A 27,283-nucleotide genomic window follows, 5' to 3' on the forward strand; every position below is an offset into this window, starting at 1 on the left:
TACAGGACCTCTTCTTCATAACCCTCAAGTACAGGAGATGTAGCTGACTTTCCTAATGCACACACACACACACACACACACAGAGATAAATTCACAGAGACTTAGATAAAATGAGAAAACAGAGGGATTTGTCACAAATGAATGAATGAACAGGAGAAGGCCATGGCCAGAAATCTAAGTGAAACAGAAATAAGTAACATGCCTGATAGAGTATAAAGCATTGATCCTAAAGATATTCACTGGACATGAGAAAAGACCAGAAGACATTAGTGAGACCCTTAACACAGAAATAAAAAAGAACCAATTACAGATGAAGAGTGCAATAAGTGAGATTAGAAACAGGCTTACTGCAATAAACACCAGGCTCAAAAAAGCAGAGAAAGGAAGTAATGACCTACAAGACAGACTAATGGAAATTAATCAAGCAGACCAAAAGAAAGAAAGAAAAAAAGGATTATGCAACACGTGAACAAACTTAGGGAACTCAGTGACTCCATCAAACATAAAAACATTCATATAATAGTACCAGCAAAAGAGAGAGAAAAAGGGGCAGAAATTTTATTTGAAAAGATAATAGATGAAAACATTCTTAATCTGGTGAAGGAAAGAGATATCCAGATCCATGAGACATAGATAATCCCTGCCAAAAAATAACAAAAGCAGATCCACACTGAGATATATTATAATTAATAATGTAATGCAAAATACAGAGATATAGTAAAAATTAAAAAAAGAAAATTAAAAACAGACAAAAGAAGAAAGTTACATACGTGGGAAACGACATAAGAAAATTAGCAGATATTTCACCAGAAACTTTGCAAGCAAGAAGAGAGTGGCATGATATATATGAAAAGTCTGTGACCAAGAATACTCTATCCAGGAAAGCTAACATTCAAATTAGAAAGAGAAATAAAGAAATTCTGAGACAAACAAAAGGAAAAGGAGTTTGTAACCACTAAACCAGCCCTGCAAGAAATATTAAAGGGGACTCTTTAAGTGGAAAGGGGAGACCAAAAATGACAGTATAAAAATAGGAAACAGGGGCTTCCAGGTGGCTCAGTGGGTTAAGCCTCTGCCTTCAGGTCAGGTCATGATCTCAGAGTCCTGGGATCGAGCCCTGCATCAGGCTCTCTGCTCTCTCTCTGTCTGCCTCTCTGCCTACTTATGATCTCTCTCTGTCAAATAAATAAGCAAAATCTTTAAAAAAAATAGGAAACATAAAACCAGTGAAAATGAATATTTCTATAAAATAATCAGTGAAAAATCTCAAACATACAAGGATGCAAAATATGACAACACAATCCTCAAGGATGGGTAACAGAGGAGAAAGGAATGGGCTCAGACTTAAACACATCAACTTAATATAAACTATTATATGCAGAAGAGATTATATAAATACATCATGGTAATCATATATTAAAAGCCACTAATAAAAATGCAAATAATAAAGAGAATGAAATCCAAATATATCACTAAAGAAAGTCAACAAAACATGAAAAGAAAAGACAAGAAAGGATCAGAGAAAACAGTCAAAAACAACTGCAAAGTAAGTATTAAAATTACAATAAATACATGTCCATCAATAATTATAATAAATGTAAATTAACTAAATGCTCCAATCAAAAGATATATCCTGACAGAATAGATTAAAAAAAAGAAGACCCAAGTATATGTTGCATACAAGACCTATGTTAGACCTAAGGACACCTAAAGAGAGAAAATAAGGAGATGGAGAAATATTTGTCATGAAAATGTATGTCAAAATAAAGTGAAACTATTAATACTTACCTCAGAAAAAACAAACTTTAGGACAAAGACTGTAACAAAAGACAAGGAAGAACACTATATAATAATAAAGGGGACAATACAACAATAAGAAATAACAATAGTAAATATTTATGCATGCAACATGGGAGCACCTAAATACATCAAACAGTAAATAACAAATAAATGAAGTAATTTCTAAAAATAAAGTAATAGTATAGGGCATTAACACTTACATAAATAGATAATCTAAAAGGAAAATACAAAAGCAGACAATGGGTTTGAATAATACACTTGCAACAGATGGATTTAACAGATATATTCAGAACATTTCATCATAAAAAAGCAGAATTCACAGTTTTCAAGTGTACATAGAGCTTTCTGCAGAATAGATGACATACTAGGCCACAGCACAAGTATCAGTGAATTAAAAAGATTGAATTCCTACCATGCATTTTTTCTGATCACAACAGTATGAAAGTTGAAGTCAACAACAACCACAAAACAACAACAACAACAACAACAATAAAAAGCTAGAAAGAACACAAATATATGGCAGTTAAATAAGATGCTACAAAACAATGACTAGGTCAACCAAGAAATAAAATAAGTTAAAAAGTGCATGGAAACAAATGAAATTGAAAACACAGTGGTTCAAATTTGGATGCAGTGAAAGTGGTACTAAGAGGGAAATTTATAACAATAAAGGCTTACCTCAAGAAGTAAGAAATATATCAGCTAAACAACCCAACATTATAGCTAAAAGAGATAGAAAATGATCAGCAAACAAAACATAAAATCAACAGAAGGAAGAAAATAATAGATTAGAACAGAAATGAATGATACAGAAATTTAAAAAACAATGAAAAGATAAATGAAATGAAGAGATAGTCTTTGAAAAATCCAACAAAATTGATAAACCTCTAGCCAGACATACAAAGAAAAAAAAAGAGAGAAAGGACATAAATAAAAAAAATTATAAGTGAGAGAGGAGAAATAATGACCAACACTGTAGAAATAAAACACTACAGGAGAATATTATGAAAAAACTATATAAGATCAAATTAGACAACGTAGAAGAAAAGGATAAATTCCTAAAAATATATAACCTACCAAAACTGAAACAGAAAAAAATCATACAGACCAATTCCCAGCAAATAAATTAACTCAGTAATCAAAAAATTCCCAACAAGCTAAAGTCTCAGACCACATGTCTTTATAGGCAAATTCTACCAAACATTTAAAGAAGAGTTAGCACTTACACTTCACAAAGTATTCTAAAAAATAGAAATGAAAAGGAAACCTCCAAACCCATTCTATGAGGCCAGTATTACCCTGATACTAAAATCAGATAAAGGCATCACTAAAAAAGAGAACTATAGACAAAGATCCTGATGAACAAGATGCAAGAATCCTGAACAAAATACTAGCAAACTAAATCCAAAAATACATTAAAAAAAATCATTCATCACAATCAAGTGGGATTTACTCCTGGATTGCAAGTGGGATTTACCCTTGGATTGCAAGTGTGCAGAGATCAGTCAACATGACACATCACATCAATAACCGAGAGGATAAGAACCATATGACCATTTCAATAGAGTCAGAAAAAGCATTTGACAAAGTATAACATCCATCCATAATAAAACTCTCAACAACAAAGGTTTGAGGAAATATACCTCAACATAATAAAGATGTCATATGAAAAATCCATAGCTAATATCATTCTTAATGGAGATAAACAGAGAGCTTTTCCCCTAAAGTCAGGAATTTGGCTAAGATGACCACTCTCACCATTTTTGTTCACCATAGTACTGGAAGCCCTAGCCAGAGCATCAGACAACAAAAAGAAATAAGAGGCATCTAAACCAGTAAGAAGTAGTAAAAGTTTCATTATTTGGAGATGACATGATAGAATATATAGGAAACCCAAAAGTCTCCACCAAAAAATGTTAGAATCAATAAATTAATTCAGTAAACTCACAGGATACAAAATCAACGTACAGAAATCTATTTCATTTCTATATACCAATAATGAAACAGCAGAAAGAGAAATTAAGAAAACAATCCCAGGGACGCCTGGGTGGCTCAGTTGGTTGAGCAGCTGCCTTCGGCTCAGGTCATGATCCGAGCGTCCTGGGATCGAGTCCCGCGTCGGGCTCCTTGCTCGGCTGGGAGCCTGCTTCTCCCTCTGCCTCTGCCTGCCATTCTGTCTGCCTGTGCTCTCCCCCACCGCATAAATAAATAAAATCTTAAAAAAAAAAAAGAAAAGAAAACAATCCCATTTATAATTGTCCCAAAAATATTAAGATACCAATGATAAACATAACCAAAGAGGTAAAAGACTTATACTTTGAAAATTATAAAACCCTGACAAAAGAAATTGAAGATGATATAAGAAATGAAAAGACATTTCATACTCATAGATTGAAATAGCAAATATTGTTAAAATGTCTATATTTTCCAAAGCAATCTACAGATTTAATGCTATACCTATCAAAATACCAGCAGCATTATTCATAGAAATACAAAAACAATCCTACAATTTAGAAAGAACCAAAAAAGACCCAGAATACCCAAAGCAATTTTCAAAGAGAACAGTAAAACTGGAGACATCCCAGTTCTGGACTTCAAGTTATATTACAAAGTTGTAGTAATCCAAATATTATGGAACTGGCACAAAAATATACATATAGATCAATAAGACAGAATAGAAAAATGCAGAAATAATCCAAAATTATATGGTCGATTAGTTTTTGACAAGGAGGAAATAATATCCAATGGGAAAAAGACAGTCTCTTCAACAAATTGTGTTGGGAAAACTGGACAACAACATGCAAAAGAAGGACCACTTTCTTACATCATACACAAAAATAAATTCAAATATATTAAATACTTTAATGTGAGATCTGAGCCAATAAAATTCCTGGAAAAAATACATTCCATATCTTTTCTGACATTGGCCATAGCAACTATTTTCTAGATAGGCCTCCTGAGGCAAAGTTAATAAAAGCAAAAATAAGTGGGGTGCCTGGTTGGCTCAGCTGTTAAGCATCTGCCTTTGGTTCAGGTCATGATCCCAGGGTCCTGGGATCAAGCCCTGCATCGGGCTCCTGGCTCAGTGGGGAGTCTGCTTCTCCCTCTCCTGCTCCCCTTGCTTGTATTCCCTCCCTCACTGTCTTTCTCTCTGTCAAATTAATTAAAAAAAATCTTAAAAGAAAGCAAAAATAAACTATTGGGAATTCATTTTTTAAAAGTTTCTGTACAGCGAAGGAAACAGTCAACAAAACTAAAAGGCAAGTTACAGAATGTAAGATATTTGCAAATGATATATGCAGTAAATGATTAGTATCCAAAATATATAGGGAACTGATAAAACTCAACATTGCAAAGACAAATAGTCCAATTAAAAAATAGGCAGAAGACATTATATTTTGTCAAAGAAACATGTGTTTTTCCAAAGAAGACATACAGATATCTAACAGACTTACAGAAAGATTCTCACCATCACTTATGATCAGGGAAATGCAAATAAAAACTACCATGAAATATCAGCTCACATCTGTCAGAACAGCTAAAATCAACAACACAAGAAAGAACAAGTGTGGTAAGGCTATGGAGAAAAAGGAACACTCCTGAACTTTTCATGGGAATGCAAACTGGTGCAGCCACTGTGTAAAACAGTATGGACATTCTGCAAAAAATTAAAAATAGAAAAACCCAGGATGCCTGAGTGGTGCAGTTGGCTAAACATCCAACACTGGATTTCAGTTCAAGTCATGATCTCAGGGTTGTGAGCATAAGCATGGAGCATACTTAAGAGTATGTCTCTCCCTCTCCCTCTGCCCTTCTCTGCTCTTTCTCAAAAATAAATAAATAAATAAATTAATTAATTAATTAATTAAAAATAGAAACTCCCTATGATCCAACAGTTGCACTATTGGGTATTTGCCAAAAGAATACAAAAACACTAGTTTAAAAGGATACATGGACTCTTGTTTATAACATTATCTATAATAGCCAAGTTATGGAAGCAGCCAAAGTATCCTTTGATTAATAAATGGATAAAGAAGTGGTACACACATACACACACACATAGAGGAATATTATTCAGCCATAAAAAGAGTGAAATCTAGCCATTTCAGCTCTGGGTGTTTAACCAGAGTAAAAAATGCTCATTCAACGTCACTCATCATTAGGGAAATACAAATCAAAACTACAATGAGATAACACTTACATCTTTCGGGATGGTTAAAATCAACAACACAAGAAACGACAGAAGTTGGTGAGGATGTGAGGATGTGAAGAGGAAGAACCCTCTTACCCTATTGGTGGCAATGCAAAAGTGGGACAGCCACCCTGGAAAACAATTTGGAGGTTCCTCAAAAAATGAAAAATAGAATTACCCAGCAATTGCACTACAATCCAGCAATTGCACTACAAGGTATTTACAAAAAAAAAAAAAAAAAAGAAAGAAAAGAAGAAAGAAGAAAAAACCAAAAATACTAATTTAAAGGGAGACATGCACCTGAATTTTTTTTGTTGTTGCTTTTTAAAGTTTAATCCATATATTTGAGGAGGGGGAGAGAGTTGGGGCGGGGAGGAGCAAAGGGAGAGATACAAGCAGATTCATTGCTGAGTGCAGAGCATGGCACAAGGCTCCATCTCATGACCCTGAGATCATGACCTGAGTGGAAACCAAGAATCAGATGCTTAACTTACTGGGCCACCCAGGCGCCCACACCCAGATGTTTATAGCAGCATTATCTACAAAAGCCAAATCATGGACACAGCCCAAGTGTCCATAGGCTGATGAATGGCTAAGGAAGAGGTCTCTCTCTCACACACACACACACACACACACACACACACACACACACACACACACAGCAGAATATTACTCAGCCATAACAAATAATGAAATCTTGGCATTTACAATGACATGGATGGAGTTAGAGAGTGTTACGCTAAGTGAAATAAGCCAGTCAGAGAAAGATAGATACCATGTGGTTTCACCAATATATGGAATGAGAAAACAAAAAAATGGAGCAAAGGAGAAAAAGAGAGAGGGGGGCAAATCAAGAAACAGACCCTTAATTATAGAGGATAAATGAACAATTACTCGAAGGGAGTGGGGTAGGGAGTTGGTTTAATAGGTTTTGGGGATTAAGGGGTGCTCATATGATGAGCACTGGGTGCTATATGGAAATGTTAAAGCACTATATATTGTACACTTGAAAGAAGCATTATACTCTGTGTTAACTATCTGGACTTTAAAAAAAAAAACTTTTAAAAAATAAAGGGTATTTAGAGTGCCCCCCAATAAAGAAATGAAGGCCCAGATAAATTGACTTTCTCATGGTCACACAGACATCCAATGGCAGATATGGAACAAGAGCTCAAGACTTCTCACTCTTAATCTGATTTTCATTACAATGAAGTTGGCTTTGCTATGACGAATTTAAAGAAATTCATCACAGTTTATATTTTCAAATCAATGTTACCTTCAAACGGTGACTTTGCAAAGATAGATGCTCAGCCTAGTGATGCTGTATTTTGAGAAATATTCTCATAATTTATTCTTTGGAATTATCTTTGGGACTCCTTTGAGCTAATCAAGAAAAGGAGGGGGAAATAAATCATAACATAGTCTTTTAACTATAGAGAACACACTGAGGGTTGCTGGAGAGGAGACAGGCTGGGGGGTTGTGTGGAATATGTGATGGTATTAAGGAGGGCATTTGTGATGAGCACTGGGTATTGTATGTAAGTGATGAATCATTGAATTCTACACCTGTCACTAATATTACATTGTATGTCAACTAGCTGGAATTTAAAAACTTCGAAGAAAAAAAAAAAGAAAAGAAAAATGAATGTTCCCACGCACTTTGCTTTTGATAAAAAATGACCGTGTCCTGGGATTGAGCCCAGCCTGCATCACGCTCTCTGTTCAGCAGAGCTGTTTCTCCCTTTTTTTCAGTGTTCTGTTCTCCTTCTGTTCTCTCTCTCTCTTCCTCACTCCCTCTCCGTCTTTCTCTCCCCTCTCAAAAAAATAAGCAAAACCTTAAAAAAAAAATATGTCCTTTGCAAATATCTTTCCCCATTCCAAAGCTTGCCTTTGAGATTTATTGATGGTTTACTTCATGGTGCAAAAAGCGTTTTATCTTGATGAAGTCCCTGTAGTTCATTTTTGCTTTTGTTTCCCTTGCCACAGGAGACCTATCTAGTAACAAGGTGCTATGGCCAATATCAAAAAGGTTGCTCCTTGTTTTCATCTCTAGGATTTTGATGGTATCCTGTCTCACCTATAGGTCTTTCATCCATTTTGAATTTATTTATGTTTATGCTGTAAAAAGTGGTTCCCTTCCTTCCTTCCTTCCTTCCTTCCTTCCTTCCTTCCTTCCTTCCTTTCTCTCTCTCTCTCTCTTTCTTTCTTTCTTTTATTTCTTCTTTTCTTTTCCAGTTTTCCCAACACCATTTGCTGAAGAGACTGTCTTTTTCCCACTGGATATTATTTACTCCTTTCTCAAAGATGAATTAACCATATGATTTTGGATTTATTTCTGGGTTTTCTATTTTGTTCCATTGATCTATGTGTCTGTTTTTGTACTAGTAGCATAATGTCTTGTTCACTACAGCTTTGTAATATAACTTGATGTTTGGAATTGTGATGTGTCCAGGTTTCTTTTCTTTTTCAAGATTGCTTTGGCTATTCAGCTCTTCAGGGTATTTTTGTGGTTCCATAAAAATTTCAGGATTGTATGTTCTAGGTCTATGAAAAATGGTGGTGGTATTTTGACAGGGATTGCTTTAAATATGTACATTTCTTTGGATAGTATAGACATTTTAATGTTTGTATTCCAACCCATAAACATGGATTGTCTCTGTATTTCATTGTGTCATTTTCGATTTCTTTCATTATTGGTTGTAGTTCTCAGAGTACAGATCTTTCATATTTTTGTTTAGGTTTATTTTTAGGTATCCCATTGGTTTTGTTGCAATTGTAAATGGGATTGATTATGGAATTTCTCTTCTTTCTTTCTTTTTTTAAATTGTTTTATTTTTTATAAACATGTATTTTTATTCCCAGGGGTACAGGTCTGTGAATCGCCAGGTTTACAATTTCACAGCACTCACCAAAGCACATACCCTCCCCAATGTCCATAACCCACACCCCTTCCCCCAACCCCCCTTCCCCCAGCAACCCTCAGTTTGTTTTGTGAGATTAAGAGTCACTTATGGTTTGTCTCCCTCCCAATCCCATCTTGTTTCATTGATTCTTCTCCTACCCACTTAAGCCCCCATGTTGCATCACCACTTCCTCATATCAGGGAGATCATATGATAGTTGTCTTTCTCCAATTGACTTATTTCACTAAGCATGATACGCTCTAGTTCCATCCATGCTGTCGCAAATGGCAAGATTTCATTTCTTTTGATGGCTGCATAGTATTCCATTGTGTATATATACCACCTCTTCTTGATCCATTCATCTGTTGATGGACATCTAGGTTCTTTCCATAGTTTGGCTATTGTGGACATTGGTGCAATAAACATTCGGGTGCACGTGCCCCTTTGGATCACTACATTTGTATCTTTAGGGTAAATACCCAGGAGTGCAATTGCTGGGTCATAGGGCAGTTCTATTTTCAACATTTTGAGGAACCTCCCTCCATGCTGTTTTCCAGAGTGGTTGCACCAGCTTGCATTCCCACCAACAGTGTAGGAGGGTTGCCCTTTCTCCGCATCCTCGACAGCATCTGTCATTTCCTGACTTGTTGATTTTAGCTACTCTGACTGGTGTGAGGTGATATCCATTATGGGTTTGATTTATATTTCCCTGATGCCAAGTGATATGGAGCACTTTTTAATATGTCTGTTGGCCATCTGGATGTCTTCTTTGCGGAAATGTCTGTTCATGTCCTCTGCCCATTTCTTGATTGGATTGTTTGTTATTTGGGTGTTGAGTTTGCTAAGTTCTTTATAGATTTTGGACACTAGTCCTTTATCTGATATGTCGTTTGCAAATATCTTCTCCCATTCTGTCAGTTGTCTTTTGATTTTGTTAACTGTTTCCTTTGCTGTGCAAAAGCTTTTGATCGTGATGAAATCCCAATAGTTCATTTTTGCCCTTGCTGCCCTTGCCTTTGGCAATGTTCCTAGGAAGATGTTGCTGCGGCTGAGGTTGAAGAGGTTGCTGCCTGTGTTCTCCTCAAGGATTTGGAAGGATTCCTTTCTCACATTGAGGTCCTTCATCCATTTTGAGTCTATTTTTGTGTGTGGTGTAAGGAAATGGTCCAATTTCATTTTTCTGCATGTGGCTGTCCAATTTTCTCAACACCATTTATTGAAGAAGCTGACTTTTTTCCATTGGACATTCTTTCCTGCTTTGTCGAAGATTAGTTGACCATAGAGTTGAGGGTCTATTTCTGGGATCTCTATTCTGTTCCATTGATCTATGTGTCTGTTTTTGTGCCAGTACCATGCTGTCTTGATGATGACAGCTTTGTAATAGAGCTTGAAGTCAGCAATTGTGATGCCACCAACTTTGGCTTTCTTTTTCAATATCCCTTTGGCTATTCGAGGTCTTTTCTGGTTCCATATATATTTTAGAATTATTTGTTCCATTTCTTTGAAAAAGATGGATGCTACTTTGATAAGAATTGTATTAAATGTGTAGATTGTTTTGGGTAGCATAGACATTTTCACAATATTTATTCTTCCAATCCAGGAGCATGGAACATTTTTCCATTTCTTTTTCCATTTTCCATTTCTTCCTCAATTTCTTTCATGAGTACTTTATAGTTTTCTGAGTATAGATTCTATGCCTCTTTGGTTAGGTTTATTCCTAGGTATCTTATGGTTTGGGGTACAATTGTAAATGGGATTGACACCTTAATTTCTCTTTCTTCTGCCTTGTTGTTGGTGTAGAGAAATGGAACTGATTTCTGTGCATTGATTTTATATCCTCACATTACTGAATTCCTGTACAAGTTCTAGCAGTTTTGGAGTGGAATCTTTTGGGTTTTCCACATATAGTATCATATCATCTGCGAAGAGTGATAATTTGACTTCTTATTTGCTGATTTGGATGCCTTTAATTTCCTTTTGTTGTCTGATTGCTGACGCTAGGACTTCTAGTACTGTGTTGAATAACAGTGGTGATAATGGACATCCCTGCCGTGTTCCTGACCTTAGTGGAAAAGCTTACAGTTTTTCTCCATTGAGAATGATTTTTGCAGTGGGTTTTTCATAGATGGCTTTGATGATATTGAGGTATGTGCCCTCTATCCATACACTTTGAAGAGTTTTGATCAGGAAGGGATGCTGTACTTTGTCAAATGCTTTTTCAGCATCTATTGAGAGTATCATATGGTTCTTGTTCTTTCTTTTATTGATGTGTTGTATCACATTGACTGATTTGCGGATGTTGAACCAACCTTGCAGCCCTGGAATAAATCCCACTTGGAATTGGTGAATAATCCTTTAATGTACTGTTGAATCCTATTGACTAGTATTTTGGTGAGAATTTTTGCATCTGTGTTCATCAAGGATATTGGTCTATAGCTCTCTTTTTTGATGGGATCCTTGTCTGGTTTTGGGATCAAGGTGATGTTGGCCTCATAAAACAAGTTTGGAAGTTTTCCTTCCATTTCTATTTTTTGGAACAGTTTCAGTAGAATAGGAATTAGTTCTTCTTTAAATGTTTGGAGGAATTCCCCCGGGAAGCCGTCTGGACCTGGGCTTTTGTTTGTCTGGAGATATTTAATAACTGTTTCAATCTCCTTACCGGTTATGGTTCTGTTCAGGCTTTCTATTTCTTCCTGGTTCAGTTCTGGTAGTTTATATGTTTCTAGGAATGCATCTATTTCTTCTAGATTGTCAAATTTGTTGGTGTAGAGTTGCTCATAGTATGTTCTTATAGTAGTTTGTATTTCATTGGTGTTAGTTGTGATCTCTCCTCTTTCATTCATGATTTTATTTATTTGGGTCCTTTCTCTTTTCTTTTTGATAAGTTGGGCCAGGGGTTTATCAATTTTATTAATTCTTTCAAAGAACCAGCTCCTAGTTTTGTTGATTTGTTCTATTGTTTTTTTTGGTTTCTATTTCATTGATTTCTGCTCTGATCTTTATGATTTCTCTTCTCCTGCTGGGCTTAGGGTTTCTTTCTTGTTCTTTCTCCAGCTCCTTTAGGTGTAGGGTTAGGTTGTGTACCTGAGACCTTTCTTGTTTCTTGAGAAAGGCTTGTACCGCTATATATTTCCCTCTCAGGACTGCCTTTGTTGTGTCCCACAGATTTTGAACTGTTGTATTTTCATTATCATTTGTTTCCATGATTTTTTTCAATTCTTCTTTAATTTCCCAGTTGACCCATTCATTCTTTAGAAGGAAGTTGTTTAGTCTCCATGTATTTGGGTTCTTTCCAAACTTCCTTTTGTGGTTGAGTTCTAGCTTCAGATCATTGTGGTCTGAAAATATGCAGGGAATGATCCCAATCTTTTGATACCGGTTGAGTCCTGATTTAGGACCGAGGATGTCATCTATTCTGGAGAATGTTCCATGTGCACTAGAGATGAAATGTTCACTGGGATAAAATGTTCTGAATATATCTGTGATGTCCATCTGGTCCAGTGTGTCATTTAAGGCCTTTATTTCCTTGCTGATCTTTTGCTTGGATGATCTTTCCATTTCAGTGAGGGGGGTGTTAAAGTCCCCTACAATTATTGTATTATTGTTGATGTGTTTCTTTGATTTTGTTATTAATTGGTTTATATAGTAGGTTGCTCCCACGTTGGGGGCATAGATATTTAAAATTGTTATATCTTCTTGTTGGACAGACCCTTTGAGTATGATATAGTGTCCTTCCTCATCTCTTACTGTAGTCTTTGGCTTCAAATCTAATTGATCTGATATAAGGATTGCCACTCCTGCTTTCTTCTGATGTCCATTAGCATGGTAAATTCTTTTCCACCCCCTCACTTTCAATCTGGAGGTGTCTTCGGGCTTAAAATGAGTTACTTGGAGGCAACATATAGATGGGTTTTGTTTTTTTATCCATTCTGATACCCTGTGTCTTTGCATTGGGGCATTTAGCCCATTAACATTCGGAGTAAATACTGAGAGATATGAATTTAGTGCCATTGTATTGACTGTAAGGTGACTTTACTGTATATTGTCTCTGTTCCTTTCTGATCTACCACTTGTAGGCTCTCTCTTTGCTTAGAGGACTCCTTTCAATATTTCCTGTAGAGCTGGTTTGGTGTTTGCAAATTCTTTCAGTTTTTATTTGTCCTGGAAGCTTTTAATCTCTCCTTCTATTTTCAATGATAGCCTAGCTGGATATAGTATTCTTGGCTGCATGCTTTTCTCGTTTTGTGCTCTGAAAATATCATGCCAGCTCTTTCTGGCCTGCCAGGTCTCTGTGGATAAGTCAGCTGCCAATCTAATATTTTTACCATTCTATGTTACAGACTTCTTTTCCCGGACTGCTTTCAGGATTTTCTCTTTGTCACTAAGACTTGTAAATTTTACTATTAGGTGACGGGGTGTGGGACTATTCTTATTGATTTTGAGGGGCGTTCTATGAACATCCTGGATTTTGATGCTCATTCCCTTTGCCATATTGAGGAAATTCTCCCCAATAATTCTCTCCAGTATACCTTCTGCTCCCCTCTCTCTTTCTTCTTCTTCTGGAAGCCCAATTATTCTAATGTTGTTTCGTCTTATGGTGTCACTTATCTCTCAAATTCTCCCCTCGTGGTCCAGTAGCTGTTTGTCCCTCTTTTGCTCAGCTTCTTTATTCTCTGTCATTTGGTCTTCTCTATCACTAATTCTTTCTTCTGCCTCATTTATCCTAGCAGTGCGAGCCTCCTTTTTTGATTGCACCTCATTAGTACCTTTTTTGATTTCAACTTGGTTAGATTTTAGTTCTTTTATTTCTCCAGAAAGGGCTTTTATATCTCTCAAGAGGGTTTCTCTAATATCTTCCATGCCTTTTTCGAGCCCGGCTACAACCTTGAGAATTGTCATTCTGAACTCTAGGTCTGACATATTACCAAAATCTGTATTGATTAGGTCCCTAGCCTTCAGTACTGCCTCTTGTTCTTTTTTTTGTGGTGAATTTTTCCGCCTTGTCATTTTGTCCAGATAAGAGTATATGAAGGAGCAAGTAAAATACTAAAAGGGTGGCAACAACCCCTGGAAAATATGCTTTAACCAAATCAGAAGAGATCCCAAATCGTGAGGGGGGATAAAGGGGATAAAAAGAGGTTCAAAAAGAATGAAAAAAAGAAAAAGAAAAGAAAAGAAAATAATTTAAAAAGAAAACGAATAAAAAAAGTAAAAAAAAAAGAAAATATATATATATATTATATTAGATAAACTAGTTTAAAAACGTTAAAAAGTAAAAGGGTAAAAGTTAAAAAAATTTAGCAAAAGAAGAAAATAAAATGAAAAAGAAAAAAATTACTTTAACTGCAAAACAAAAAATCACAAGGAGAAAGCCGTGAGTTCCTTGCTTTGCTTTCTCCTCCTCTGGAATTCTGCTGCTCTCCTTGGTATTGAAACCGCACCCCTTGGTAGGTGAACTTGGTCTTGGCCTGATTTCTTGTTGATCTTCTGGGGGAGGGGCCTGGTGTAGTGATTCTCAAGTGTCTTTGCCCCAGGCGGAATTGCACCACCCTTACCAGGGTCTGGGCTGAATAATCTGCTCAGGTTTGCTTTCAGGAGCTTTTGTTCCCTGACCACTTTCTGTAGAGTTCTGGAGGATGGGAATACAAATGGCGGCTCCTGGTCTCCGGCCCGGAGGAGCCAAGAGCCCGGGGTCCCACTCCTCAGTGCGCCCTCAGAGAACAGCGCCCAGTAACTCCCGTCTGCCTCACCTCTGGCCGCGCTCACTGAGCCTGCGACTAGTTCGAGGTAATCCCAAACTGCGAGCTTACTGTCAGCTCTGTCTCTGTAGCCGGCTTTCCCGTTCCAATATCCGCAAGCTCTGTGACACTCAGACACCCTCAATCCTTCTGTGACCCTGCGGGACCTGCGGCCACGCTGACCCCGGGTGGGCTTCACCCCGGTTTAGCCTCTGGAGTTATGTTTCTCAGCGGAACAGACTTTGAAAAGTCCCGATTTTGTGCTCTGTTGCTCCGCCGCTTGCTGGGAGCTGGCCCCTCCCCCCGGGGGTCTATCTTCCCGTAGCTTTGGATTCACTTCTCCACCAGTCCTACCTTTCAGAAAGTGGTTGTTTTTCTGTTTGTGAAATTGCTGTTCTTCTTCTCTTTGATCTGCCGATGGATTTGCAGGTGTTTGCAATGTTTAGATAAGCTATCTAGCTGATCTCCTGCTAGCTGAAGTAGTCTCAGCCTGCTACTTCTCTGTCATCTTGACTCCTCCTCTTTTTTCTGTTTTTTTTTTTTTTTTTTATTGGTGTATAGAGATGCAAGGTTTCTGTACATTGATTTTATATCTTGTAATTTTATTGAATTTGGTTATCATTTCTAGTAGTTTTTTTGTGGAGTCTTTCAGTTTTTCTATATAAAGTATCATGGCACCTGCAAAAAAGTTAAAGTTTTATACTTTCTCTCTAATCTGGATGTCTTTTCTTTCTTTTTGTTGTCTTATTCTTGTGTTAGGACTTCTAGTCTTTGTTGGATAAAATGACGTTAGTGTCTACTGTATCTTGTTTCTTACCATAGACAAAATGCTTTCAGTTCTTCTTCATTTAGCTTGACATGAGCTATAGGTTTTTCATGTAAGACCTTTATTATTTTGTTCTATCTAAACCTACTTCATTTAGGGTTTTTATCATGAATACATGCTGTACTTTCTTAAATGCTTTCTTCATCTATTGAAATGATCATACAGTTATTATCCTTTCCTTTATAAATATTATGCATTATGTTGATTTATTTGTGAATATTGAACCACACTTGTGATCCAGAAATAAATCCCACTTGATCATGATGAATGGTTTTTTTAATGTATTGCTGGATTTGGTTCATTAGTATTCTATTGAGGATTTTTGCATCCAATACTCATCGGGGATATTGGACCTTTTTTAGTGGTCTTTTTTTTTCTTTTCTTTTTAAGTTTTTATTTAAATTCCAGTTGGTGAATATACAGTATAACTTTAGTTTCAGTTGTACAACACAGTGGTTCAACACTTTCATATAACACCTTGTGCTTATCAAAACAAGTGCACTCTAGAATTCCCATGACCTACTTTATCAGTGCTCCCACTCACCTCCCTTCTGGCAACTATCAGTTTGTTCTCTATAGGTAAGAGTGTGTTCTTGGTTTGCCTCTCTTTTTCTCTGTTCCTCTGTTTCCTTTGCTCTTTTTAACAATTATTTATTTATTTTTTAATTTCTTTTCTGTGTTCCAGAATTCATTGTTTATGCAACACACTGAGTGCTCCATGCAATATATGCCCTCCATAATACCCATCACCAGGTTCACTGAAACTCCTACCCCCCTCCCCTCCAAAACCCTCAGACTGAGATTATTTACTGCATATTCTCAGATCACAATGCATTGAAACTGGAGCTCAACCACAAGAAAAAAAATTGGAAGGAATTCAAACACCTGGAAGCTAAAGACCATCTTGCTTAAGAATGTTTGGATCAATCAAGAAATCAAAGAAGAACTTAAACAATTCATGGAAACCAATGAGAATGAAGATACTTCAGTCCAAAACTTATGGGATATAGCAAAGTCAGTCCTAAGGGGAAAATACATAGCCATCCAAGCCTCCCTCAAAAAAATTGAAAAATCCTGAATACATCAACTCTCTTTACACCTCAAAGAACTGGAGAATCAGCAAGAAATTAAACCAACCCCACACACAAGAAGAGAAATAATCAAGATTAGAGGAGAGATCAATGAGATAGAAACTAGAGATAGAGTAGAACACATCAACAAAACTAGAAGCTGGTTTTTTTGAAAGAATCAATAAGATCGATAAACCATTGCCAAACTAACCCAAAAGAAGAGAAAGAAGACTGAAATTAATAAAATTATGAATGAAAAAGGAGAGATCATGACTAACACCAAGGAAATAGAAACAATCATCAGAAATTATTATCAACAGTTATATGTCAATAAGTTAAGCAACCTAGATAAAATGGATGAATTCCTGGAGATCTATAACCTTCCAAAACTGAATTAGGAAGAAATTGACAACCTGAATAAACCAATATCTAGTAATGAGATTGAAGCAGTGATCAAAAACCTCCCAAAAAACAAGAGTCCAGGACTTGACAGAATTTTTTAGTGGTCTTTATCTAGTTTTGGTATCAGGGTAATGCTGGAGTCCTAGAATGAATTTGAGAGTGTCCCTCCATTTCTTTTCTTTTCTTTTCTTTTCTTTTTTTTTGAACAGTTTGAGAAGAATATCTATTAACTCTTCTTTTAAATGTGTGGTAGAATTCACCTGTGAAGCCATTTGATCATAGACTTCTGTTTGTTGGGACTTTTTAAATTAGTGATTCAATTTCTTTGCTGGTTATTCATCTGTTCAAGTTTTCTATTTATTCCTGTCCCATTTTTGGTATTTCATATCTTTTTAAAGAAATTTATCATTTCTACCAGGTTGTCCAATTGTTAGCATATATTTTTCATAATATTCTCCTTTAAGTGTGTTTCTCTGGTGTTGGTTGTTATTTCTCCTCTCGCATCTGTTATTATTTTTATTTGGGTCCATTCTCTTTTCTTTTTGATAAATCTAATTAAAAGTTCATCAATTTTATTAATTTTTCAAAGAAATAACTTCTGTTTTCATTGATCTGTTCTGTCGGGTTTTTTTTTTGTTTGTATGTATGTTTGTTTCTCTATCATTCATTTCTCTTTTTTAAGATTTTTTTTTTTATTTTACAGAGAGAGATCACAAGTAGGCAGAGAGACAAGCAGAGAGAGAGAGAGAGAAGGAGGGATGGAAACAGACTCCCTGCTGAGCAGAGAGCCCAGAGCGGGACTGGATCCCAGGACCCTGCGATCATGACCCAAGCTGAAGGCAGAGGCTTAACCCACTGAAACACCCAGGCACCCTCTATTATTCATTTCTGCTCTATTCTTTATTATTTACCTCCTTCTGCTGGCTTAAGGCTTCATTTGTTGTTCTTTTTCTAACTCCTTAAGGTGTAAGGTTAGGTGTTTTATCTGAGATTTTTCCTGCTTCTTGAGATAGATCTTTCTATACACTTCTCTTTTAGGCTCACTTTTGCTGCTTCCCACTGGTTTGGGACCATTCTATATTATTATTCATTTATTTCCGTATTTTTTATTTCTTATTTTATTTCCTGGTTGACCCATTCATTGTTTAGTAGCATATTATTTAAGCTCCATGTATTTGTGGTCTTTCCAGATTTTGTTTTTGTTCTTGTTTTTCTGCTTAACTTCTAGTTTCATAGGATTTTGGTCAGAAAAGATGTATGGTGTGATTTCAATCTTCTTATATTTGTTGAGACCTGTTTTGTTGTCTAATGTGTGATCTATTCTGGAGAATGTTCCATGTGGCCTTGCAAGGAATGTGTGTACCCTGTTTTAGGGTGGAATATTCTGAATATATTTGTTAAGTCCACCTGTTCGAGTTTGTCATTCTAAGGTATTGTTTCTTTACTGATTTTCTGTTTAGAATATCTGTCCATCCATGTAATGGGGTTTTAAAATCCCCTCCTGTCATTATATCATTATCAATGAGTTCCTATATGTATATTATTAATTCAGATTTTTTTAAAGAGAGAGTTCCAGTGAATGGTGGGGAAGGGCAGAGGGAGAAGGAGAGAATCTTAGGCAAGCTCAACACTGAGTGTGGAGCCCAAAGTGGGCCTCGATTTCACAACCCTGAGATCATGACCTGAGCTGAAATTGAATGTCAGACACTTAACCAACTGAACCATCCAGGCACCCCTGTTTGTTATTAATTGTTTTATATATGTGGTTGCTCTGTTAGGTGCATAAATAGTTACAGTCATTACATCCTATTATTGGATTTTACCCTCTGTTATTACATAGTGCCCTTCTTTGTTTCTTGTTATAGTCTTTTTGTTGTTATTGTTGTCTTTGTTTTAAATTCTAGTTTGTCCACAAATTATTGCTCAGGCTTTACTTTGACATTTATTTGCAAGATAAGTGTGTCTTTAGATCTAAAATGAGTTTCTTTTAGGCAACATATAGACTGTTTTTTTAAAAAAAAATCTATTATGACACCTCATGTCTTTTTATTGGAGCATTTAATCCACTGATATTCAAAATAATTATTGATAGATATGCATTTATTGCCACTTTCTTACTTGTTTTATCATTCTTTCTGGAGATTTTTTCTTATCTTTTCTTGTCTTTGTCATTTTTGGTCTCTTCTTTGCATTTAAAGAATCCACACTAATATTTCTTGCAGGGTTGGTCAACTGGTCATGAATTCCTTTAGTGTTTGTTTTCCTGGGAAACTCTTCAATTCTCTCTCTATTCTAAATGACAGCCTTGCTAGATAAAATATTCTTACTGCAAATGTTTCCCATTCAGCCATTTGTCATCTAATGCCACTCCCTTCTGGCTTTTCAAGTTTGTGTTGGGACAACTTCAGCTGCCCTTAATGGTTTCCTCTATAAATTAGGGACTCATTTTGTTTTCTACTTTTAATATTTTTTTTTCTTTATAATTATATTTTGGAAATTGAATCACAATGTATCTTGGTTTTGGACGGCTTTTGTCATTTTTGATGGGAGTTCTTTATGTCTCATGAGTCTCAATATGTGTTTCCTTCTGCAGATTAATTAAGTTTTCAGCTATTATTTCTTCAAATAAGTTTTCTGCCCCCTTTTCTCTCTCTTCTTCTTTTGGTACTTCTATAAAATAAATGTTACTATGCTTGATGTAGTCACTGAGTTCCCTAAATTTATTCCTGTGTTGCATAATTCTTCATTCTCTCTTTGTTCAGCTTAATTACTTTCCTTTACTTTGTTTTCAAGGTTATTTATTAATTCCTCTCCTTTTCCCAATCAGCTATTCATTGCATCAAGCCTGTTTCTAACCTCATGCATTGCATTCTTCATCTCTGAAATCTTTTCAATTATTTTATCTCTGTGGTAAGGATCTCACTGATGTTTTCTGTTCTGTTCTCAAGCTCTTTGAGTATCCTCAAGGTTGCTACTTTAAATTCTCCATCAGACATCTTACATATATCTTTTTTGCTTAGATCTCTGGCAATAGCCTTGTCTTTTTCTTTCATTTGGGATAAATTCCTACATCTTCATATTTTGTCTAAGTTTATGCCTTCTTTGTGTTAAAAAGGCCAGTTTTGGGATGCCTGGGTGGCTCTGTTGTCATGATCTCAGGGTCCTGAGATTAAGCCCTGCATTGGGCTTCCTGGTTGCAGGGAGCCTGCTTCTCCTCTCCTCCCTGCTCTTGCTTTCTCTCTCTTTCTCTTTCCTTCTCTCAAATAAATAAAAAAAAGTCTTAAAAAAGAAAGAAAGATAGGAAGGAAGAAAGAAAGACCAGTTATGTCTTCTCTTCCTGAAAGTAATGACCTTATGAAGACAAGGTCATGTAGTGCCCATGTCCTGGTGCTTAAGGGTGTGTCACCAATATTTGCTGTGTGCATGCTGCTGGTTGTTGTTGTTGTTTTGCTTGTTTGTTTGTTTGTTTTTTACCTGCTCTGTCCTTCAGCCCACTCATATGCAGAATCTCTCCTTGCCTGTTGTGGCAGTATTTCATATTTGGCCATAATGTGGTGAGTTTTAACTAGGTGTGCTCTGGTCTACTTGTGAAATGAGACCTGTCCAGAACTGAGGCCTGTAGAAGTCTCTGGTCTGGAGAAGTGGTATGTGCAGGGGGTTGTGCTAGTCTTCTGGGTGAGGTATCTGTCAGCTCCTTTGTTCCCAGTAAGGTGTCTGTATGTATGCAGCCTCTCAGTGACATGATCTGGGAAGGACCTGTACCCCAGGTACTCTTCAGATTGCTCTTTCCACCCTCTCTGCCTCTCTGTTCTTTGCCTGCCTTCTCTCCAGGAGTAGTGCAGTGCCCTCAAGTCTCTGACATGGCAGGCATCAGTCAAAACTCCTGACCTTTAATACTCCAGGATGTAAGCAAGGCTGGCTGCCAGAACTCATGGAAGTCAGCCTCTCTCATTTTCCAAGCCAATGTCTTTGGCAAACATTTGTGTACATTCTCCTGTGTGCTTATCTCTCTCTCACCCTTCTCTGTGACCATGGTTCCCTCCCTCTGCAGCACTTGCAATACATTTCTCCTCTGAACCATATCTCCATGCATCCTAACATCTTCTATGTGGTCTCTTCTCTCCCTTTATTTGTAGAGTTTTTTCTGTCAGGCTTTATATCTATTTCTGAGGTATTAATATGATTGATAGTTATCTAATTGTGTTCCTAGGATGAGGCAAACCTAGGTCCTCCTACTCTGCTAGCATTTTCTTCTCTTCCTCCCTCATTTCTTCTTTGAAATTGGTTGATTAAACCAAATAACTTTTATAGGAAATTTAATTGTAATATTATATCATTTTACCTCTGGGTTTTAAAGAGCCTTAGTATTCCATGTCGTATTTATGTGAATGTATATATAATTATTGTATAATATACAGATATTTTATAAATAATGAAACATCATTTAGAGTTGACAAGAGCATGGGAATCTGGAGCCAGTCAGCCAGAGGGGAGGTGACTAGGAAGATGATTAAAATAGATAAAAGGGATTAAGAGGTACAAAATTCAAGTTATAAAATAAATAAATCATGGAAATAAAAAGAGAGCTTAAATAATATACTCAATAATATTGTAATAACTAACATTGTATAGTGACAGTGACTACAGTTATCATTGAGCATTGAGTAATGCATAGAATTACTGAATCAATATTTTATACATCTGAAACTAACATAGCATTGCATGTTCATTACACTTCAATTAAAAAAAATTCAGACTCTGCCACTGACTAGCTGTGTGACTTTGGGCAAGTTACTTACACATTTCCATGTCTCAATTGCCTCATCTGTAAAAGGAGGTAATACTGCCTCCCTCTATGAGTAATCAGTTAATATTTCTAAGCTTCTATAATAAGTGCTATATAAATATTCTTAAAAAGGAACAAATTCTGGGGTACCCAGGTGGCTCAGTTGCTTAAGCATCCAACTCTTGATTTCAGCTCAGGTCATGATATCAGGGACCTGAGGTCAAGCCTCTTGTCAGGCTCCACACTCAGTGGGAAGTCTGCTTGAGGCTCTTTCCCTCCCTCTTGGTCCCTACCCCCACTCATGTTCTTTTTTTTTCTCAAATAAATAAATCTTTAAAAATGAATGAATTCGCAGCCTCTTTGGAGAACAGTGTGGAGATTCCTCAAGAAATTAAAAATAGAACTTCCCTATGACCTTGCCATTGCACTACTGGGTATTTACCCCAAAGATACAGATGTAGTGAAAAAAAGGGCCATCTGTACCCCAATGTTTATAGCAGCAATGGCCATGGTCGCCAAACTGTGAAAAGAACCAAGATGCCCTTCAACAGATGAATGGATAAGGAAGATGTGGTCCATATACACTATGGAGTATTATGCTTCCATCAGAAAGGACGAATACCCAACTTTTGTAGCAACATGGATGGGACTGGAAGAGATTATGTTGAGTGAAATAAGTCAAGCAGAGAGAGTCAATTATCATATGGTTTCACTTATTTGTGGAGCATAACAAAAAGCATGGAGGACATGGGGAGTTAGAGAGAAGGGGGTTGGGGTAAATTGGAAGGGGAGGTGAATCATGAGAGACTATGGACTCTGAAAAACAATCTGAGGGGTTTGAAGTGGCGGGGGGGGGGAGGTTGGGGTACCAGGTGGTGGGTATTATGGAGGGCACGGATTGCATGGAGCACTGGGTGTGGTGAAAAAATAATGATACTGTTATGCTGAAAATAAATAAATGAAAAAAAAATATCCTGACTAATTAAAAAAAAAAACGAATGAATTATTAACATTTTAAACAGTGCAAAATAACTGTATGCATATCGAACTGTTGCAGCCAAAGACTGAATGCTGGCTAAGGTCTCCAAGAGGAAATCATAATAAGAAATTACATATTTTCTTCATGCATCTTTTTTATTAGTAAAAATTTCTATTGTTCTTTGTTTTGTTTTGCTATCTATCTATCTATTTATTTATTTATTTTTATTGGCTGGTAGTCGTAGTTAAGTATTTCTCTTCTTCTCTCAAGTCTGATGTTATATCATGATTAGGGACTTCTATGGCTATTAATAAATAAAAATGCTCTTGAATTTCCTTACTTAACTTGACTTTTATACCACAACAGGAACTAAAGTTCAACCAACTCTTTCAACAGAGGTATAGTACTATACTGAGGCAAAAGATAATTATTTTTTTAAAGATAATTATTTTTGACAAAGAAAGCATGCCATGTAGGCTACCCCACTTATTATTAATCACTAATTTATCAGTGCTGCAAATATAATGTGCTTCAGACAGGCATATATTTTTTTTTTCTTCTTGTCTCACCAAACTCTCATCCTGATTAAATCAGGGGAAAAGTCTCAAGTGGTCTTGAACAGAGGTTTTTTTCATTTTTATGAGAAAGTGCAACTATAAAGAAAAGATAGAATTATTTCAATTTTGTTTCCAGATATCCAGAAATCCATATACTAAATACTTATGTTAAACATGTACATATTCACATATAAGGAATATGAGCACTCTAAGTAGCTTTTTTAGTTTTTAAATCCCTGAATTCCTGGGTAGAGTTATAAGTGAATGTGACCATGTTTAGTGCCTTTTTTTTTCTCCATGTTAAAGTGATCTGTGCAGTCCTTTTGCTCTTGATTTTTTTTAAGTATAATTAGCATGCAGTGTTATATTAGTTTTAGGTGTGCAATATAATGATTCAATAACTCTACACATTACCTAGTGCTCATTATGATAAATGTTCTCTTAATCCCCGTTATTTCACCTATCCCCCATCCACCTCCCCTCTTGCAAACACCAGTTTGTTCTCTATATTCAAGAATCTGTTTGATGTTATTTTTCTTTTTATTGTCTTTTTTTTAATTTGTCTTTTTATTGCTGTTTGTCTTTTTTTTTTTTTAACTTTTTTTAGAAGGAGAGAAAGAGAGTGTGGAGGGGGGAGGGAAAGAGAATCTTAAGAAGGCTCCACACCTAGGATGGAGTCCAATGCAGGGCTTAATCTCAAGATCATTACCTGACCTGAAATCAAGAGTCAGATGCTTAACTGACTGAGCTTCCCAGGTTCCCCTGTTTCTTTTGTTTTTAAAATTCCACATGTGAGTGAAATCACATGGTATCTGTCTTTCTCTGACTGACTGATTTTGCTTAGTGTAACACTTTCTAGGTCCATCCATGTTGTTGCAAATACCAAGATCTCATTATTTTTATGGCTGAGTAATATTCCGTTGTATGTATATATGTGTGTATATACCACTTGTTTATCCATTCATCTATCAACTGACTCTTGGGTTCTTCCATAATTTGCCTGTTGTTAATAAAATTATTTGGATTATACCAAAATAAACAGCTTTTGCACAGCAAAGGAAACCATCAACAAAATATAAAAGCCACCTAGAATAAGATGTATGCAAATAATGTATCCAATATTCCATTAATATCCAACATATATTAAAAAATGCATACAATTCAACAGCAAACACTCACAAATAGTCTTATTAAAAAATGGACAGAGGACCTGAATAGACATTTTTTCCAAAGAAGACATATAAGTGACCAACAGACACATAAAAAGATGTTCAATGTTACTAATCATCAAGGAAATGCAAATCAAAGCTACAATGAGATATTGCTGTTGATTTTTTAAATGAGTTTAAGTATTAAACATGTTCTCTTACAATAGATATCTAGGCTGGTGCTTCAATAATACCTTTCTTCTAAGAATAGACATCTAGAAAAGGAAGCCAAAAGAAACATAAAAAACACTCCCTTCTCTCCAAAATATGCATTTTCCAAATAGGCTTTTAACCTAAGATTCAATGACTTTTAAGCTTACCAATCAATAAATAGACACTTTCCTATTATTCATGTGATTCACTTACAACTAGTCTATTATTTCTTCTCAGTAAGTGGCATCCCCTTCCTCAATGCACATATATTACTCTCTACTATAGGTCTAGAGTAGAGAATATGTGCTGAGTGATATTTAATTATGTGTTTGCATTTTCTTAATATAGTCAGGGTCAGTATGATTCATTTTTCTTTTTGCCTCACTTCCAATATGATTCAACAAGATAATATTTAAAAGAATATCACATTCTACCAAATACTCCAGAAACACTAGCCTTTCATGTTCTATAAGATTACATTCATTGACTGTAAGAACCTGGTCATTATCTGGGAATCTATCAATGGACCAACAAATGTAGGAGGGTGACTTGTGAGAGCTCTCAGTCTACTCTTCACAGAGTGAAAAAGCACTCTGCTAGGGATAATGCCAAAATGGAATTAAGACTATTTGAGTACCTACTGTTTCTCCAATGGTAGTGGAATTCCTTAGTCATAGCAATAGGGTCTTCTCAAGAAGCCATGGGGAATCTGACTGGTTTAATTCATTTATGCCTGAAAAAAATAGAAAAGCAGTGGTCAAGTACTGCATTAAGAAGATTCTCAGAGTGCTGGGATACTTCAGCAGATGGATGCTGAAACTAAAAATGGATTACCATGTGCAAAAATAGTATGGAGAAAGTTATACTTAGCTGGTGGTAGTAGCAAAGTCAAGTGGGAATCCCTTTATCATCTGACATCTTTTTTTTTTTTTTTAACTTGGTAGTCTTTGGAAACGGGGAGAGATGATAGAAATGTCAGTGGCAGGGTTCACATGTCACTTCTTGGTCACAAGAAGCTCTGAACTAGCCTGGAAAAGTACCATGGCTTCTAGTCAAACACAAACCATTTGGAGGATAGGAGCTGACTTGTTCTCAGGTGGGGATTCTTGTCCTGAGCTCTCATAACCACAGCTGCTTCACTGATTAATGAATACACATGGAGGGAAATCCAAATGGCCACTGGCTGTCAGCACAGCTGATACTGCAGTAGATTAACTTCTACCCCCCCCCCCCCCCCAAAAGAACTCTGCCTTGCAGGTACTCTTGAAATGTTTGTAGATGCCTTCTCATGTGGGGTAGTTTAGGTGCACCAAAAACCGTACTTCACTCCTTTCTGCTCCATATTGCACAATGATCTCTTGCCTGGACTTGCCACCCTACCTGAAATACCCATTACAGATTCAGCCCTTTAATGTACTTTGTCTCTAAGAATTTCTTTTTTTTTAATGGCTTGTATTTTTTTGAGAAAATGAGAAGGAGAGAAAAAGAGAGAAAGGGAGAGAATCTGAGTGGAGGAGGGAGGAACAGAGGGAGAGAGAGAATCTTAAGGAGGCTCCACACTCAGCATGGAGGCTGATGTGGAGCTCAGTCTTACAACTCTGAGATCATGACCTGAGCCAAAATCAAGAGTCAGATGCTTAACTGAGTGAGCCACCCAGGTGCCCCTCAAATAATTTCTTAATAAATGAAAATACTACAAAGATTTTCAAATTAGCCCATTTACTGTAGTCAATCAGATATGCCAGTTTTCACTTTGGAGAGTGTACAGGATGAAATATACAAAAAAAAAGATTCATTTTACTTTGTGGAAGAAGGTAGGTAAAGGAACATAGATGGGAACAATCTTAGGTGGTGCAATATATTAGGATTACCAGAGAAGCCAGATTATATTCTAAGTGTTGGCAAAAAATGCTGTATAAGGGAGGAGTGGGCAGGGAAGAAAGAAGACAGACAACCAACATAATAGTTTCCACCTAAACAAATTTGTCTCAGACTAGTCCTTTTAAGAATATTTTCTCATCTAGACTGCAAGCTCCTTGTGGGGGGGGCTCCTTTTAAAGATACTAGAGTTTGAATACCAGCTTCAGTTGGGGGATCTTGAACCACTTGTTTATGTTCTCCCTGCCCTGCTTCAGTTTCTTCCTCTCACACAATGAGTACAATAATGTATACTCCTGGAGCATGTTGTTAAGATTACATAAGATAACCCAAGTAAAAGCCAGTAAGACAGTGCTTAGCATGTAAGAGATGTTTAATATGTGTCATTTGTCTTTTTCTTCTGGCTTCCAACATTAATTAAATAAGATGTTTGGTACACAGGGACTTCTCAATAAGTGCTTTAAAAAGACTTAATGAAGGAAAAATTAATGGTGAGAATAAAATAGACTAGAGTAACCAAAAGGCATTCTTAGAGGCCCCAGAATCCACAGTAATCTATTACGGGGAAAGGGTAAGAAAGAAAACCCAGACAGAAAATTACAAACCAACAAAGTTATGATGCCTACTGGTACTTTGTTGTGTGTAAAGCCATAGCCAGAACTACCAAAGTACCATCTGAGTGGGACAAATATGTGAGGACAAACTAGAGCAATAGTTCATAGGGACAGAATTCAGTGACTGAGTGGAGTCACAGATTAATCATAAACACCATTAGACAAATCCAGCTGGAGA

General features: G+C 36.4%; 1 long non-coding RNA gene across 1 annotated transcript in view; it reads right to left on the reverse strand.

Moving 5' to 3' along the window:
• LOC132007843 (uncharacterized) overlaps nt 1-27,283 on the reverse strand; it is a 52,876-nt gene that overhangs the window by 1,779 nt on the left and 23,814 nt on the right. The window contains exon 2 of the long non-coding RNA XR_009401440.1: nt 25,255-25,346. This is a non-coding gene — a long non-coding RNA (uncharacterized LOC132007843). The remainder of the gene's footprint in view (nt 1-25,254; nt 25,347-27,283) is intronic.

This window comes from Mustela nigripes, chromosome X (assembly GCF_022355385.1).
Source record: "Mustela nigripes isolate SB6536 chromosome X, MUSNIG.SB6536, whole genome shotgun sequence".
Lineage (NCBI taxonomy): Eukaryota > Metazoa > Chordata > Mammalia > Carnivora > Mustelidae > Mustela > Mustela nigripes.